This window comes from Pagrus pagrus (genome assembly GCF_965226575.1).
Source record: "Pagrus pagrus genome assembly, chromosome: 7".
NCBI lineage: Eukaryota > Metazoa > Chordata > Actinopteri > Spariformes > Sparidae > Pagrus > Pagrus pagrus.
In genome coordinates this window covers 25,562,433-25,565,662 of record NC_140191.1, presented here as the reverse complement: position 1 = coordinate 25,565,662, position 3,230 = coordinate 25,562,433, and positions in this window count along the sequence as shown.

Here is a 3,230-nt window from a genome sequence, read left to right as displayed (position 1 = left end):
ACTTGCCAGCTGTGGGCGTGCCTGACATTGACGACAAAATAAAATAAAATAAAATAAAATAAATAATGATAAAAAAATATATATACAATAATAACAATAACAATAATCATAATAATAATAAGTATTATGATTATTGTTATTATTAGTAATAATAATAAAAGTAATAATTATAATTATTAATTATTACGTTGTAATATTCATACTATTGATGAACATGGTTTCTTGCTTTCTAATGTTACGAGATGTGATGTTACTGACATGATTTAAACAATCTTACATTTTTTATTTATCAACAGAATCACCTAATTTTTTGCCCATGACTTGCATCCAGGTTGAGTAGATTTGGTCACTTTTTACTTTTTACATGTTCTGTTCTTTGGCACCTTGTAAATGTGACCCCAGTCTAATGTAACACAACATTTGCATACCCTTTGCACTGCTCAGCACAGAGCAACATGCAGCGTGATGATGAGCAGGCTACAGCAGACGTTAACAATCCACATCATGTCGTTCTCATGCTCCACTTCCATTTTTATATAATTCCCCTGCTAAGTATTGGGTCGGACAGTCGGCTCGAGCCGAGAATCAGTTTCCTCCGAAAATATGAAATGTGCTTTCCAAGCACATCTACAATTTATCCTGATTTCCCTGAGGAGCCTCTGTGAATCTCATCCTCTTCCAGTGTATGCTCGCTTACACACTTCTCTCTTACCACATTGCACACTTGTTGATGTGGGCTCAGCACAAACTTGCTTACAGACACATTTCAGAGATCTGATGTCATATCCAGTGCTGCTCACTGCATACAGCCTACTGTTATGCATACTTTGTTGATGTTCTGTTGTAAAGGACAACAAGGAGATTTATTTTCCAAAGGACAATGATATTGTAAAACAGCCTAGCATCATCAGTAATGGGCAAGTGCAGAAGGAACGATGAAATGTCATCATCCCTGTCAGGGATACAAATAATAACACTGTGTACAGTTTAGGTTACGCTCAGCTTTGGCGATCTGTGCACTTGTAATTTTCAAGTCTGCACATGGCAGTCAGTTGATATGTGGTTGGGTTTTTGCTGGAACGCGAAATACCAAAGAGACCACATTAAAACAATCACACACTGTCCTTTGGGGAAGAGGGCTTTCCCCTGTCTGCCAAGGTGCCACTGAAGGCCAGGGCCCTAACAGTGACCCGTAATAAACACTATGCAGCGGCTGTGACTGCTGGGATTTCAGGACACGATGGTAAAAAGCGCTCTGTGAACAAGCTGTCTATAACTCTGAGATGCAGCTGGATGTGGTGGTGGTGAAAAAAAAAAAGCCTCTTGACATAAGGCGCCTGTTTAACTTGGAGCAGCTCTCTTGTGCAGAAATGTCACAATATGGGAGATCAATTGCAGCCATCTGAAAACCCAAATTGTACTACTTGACTGGTGCTTACGTAGGTTTCCATGCTCTGGAAGCCCCCACATATGGCACACAGGACAAGCATATATATATTTTCCTTTTCTGTCTCCATGTATGAAAAAAAAAGCGAAATATTCCAGTAGAAACACTTCATAGGCATTATATTTTGATTTCTGACAGAAGTAATCAGAGTTGGCAATCTCTAAAATGAACAGTTATGGACTCAAAATTGAGGTAAGGTTGAGGTGCTCTCTGTGGTTTTGAAATAGTTCCTGTTCCATCTAGGTTTCTCATTCGTTGGTGTTGTACAGTGAGTTGTGGAAAATGAAGACAGATGCAATTAGCAACAATGTTTGGACTCAGCCTTCTGGAGCCGGCGGCGCTGTGTTTACTTTGAAATCTGATTAGGTCCCCTGTCTGAGCAAGTTGCTTTCACCTCACCGCGAATAACTCCGTACAGATGACTTCAGCACGCTTTGCCTCTGATGGACTCCCTCTATTGCACCTTTGACCTCACCCATATCCTGAGTGAGAGGCCCTGAGCGGGAAATTATGGCACATCACAATTAGGCTTCCTCACTCTCCTGCTCTTCTCCATCTTGACTTCGGTGCCAAGAACAATATTCAGCCCCATGTCAGAGCAGCACCACGCTGGTAATTGATGTTACTCACACGGTATGAAGCGTTGGACGTATTGCTCCCCCGACACCTTGTGCAGTAGCGTGATTGCTTATTGTGGATTGGAGTATTACCACATGTAGTATATTATGTGTTGCAAGATTGGTTTTAATAGCCCATCGTCCTTTCTCATTAAATTCAAACAAGGATTTAACATCAGCATGCGTGAGATTACCTCCGAAACACTTCAGCGCAGGCTGTAGGTGATGGCCACATTCATCATGAGAAGTGATGGTAATTTAGACTGAGAAAAACTCATTCTTACAAGCTCTGGAGGCCATAAATTGATTTCTACATGAACACATTCCTGTGCTCTTCCTTGAATTTATTACAGTAGAAAAAAAAAAGTCTCATTGGAGGACTTTACATTGAAGTCTGATCTTACATAACCCTCATGCAGTCTTATTAAAGAGAAAGTTTGATCTCTGAGAGAGGATTTGGCAGTGACGTGACAATTTTGACACCTCCGAGCCAAATATTGAAAATTCTTTCTCCGTCTCATCCAAGAATCACATCATCTTCATCTTAAGTTGCGGCAGCTGGTGAAGTTCATTCATTCCACCAGCATTTTTTTTCATATATGGTTCCAACTCGAAATACAAAGCACTTCTACAACCTCTCAGGGGGTCGACGCTGAGGTTTGACATTCATAGAAGTCACGGCTGTTGTTCACTGGTCTTACTTTCTTTCCGTTAGCTCGAGAGCGGTTTTATTCAGAGACCTCCACTTAGCTGCATAAATACGCACAATGGCAATTATTACAGAAATGTAAAATCCACAGGAAGAAGGATATTCAAATCTCATCCCCCGTGCAGTGGAAGCCTGTAACTATACAACATAATCTGGAGTTATCAGATTTCACTTTTCTTTTCTGGTAAGAATGCTCACCACAACAAATTTGGAGATAGCGCCATGTTCTCTGTAATGTCATGTTTTTCAAAGCAAATTGCAGAGGACGAGTGAAGTTATGCATAACGAGAGGAGCGAGCATCTGAGGAAGGATTAGAGGGGTCAAATATTGATCGACTCCCATGTGTGCCTTCTGTGATGCTGCTGATGTATAGTACAAGTCACTCCTTGTTTGTGCAGCGGACATGTGTTGCGCAGATGTCCTCTTTGCTTGGTGCCATTGGGTGCTCGCTGGAAG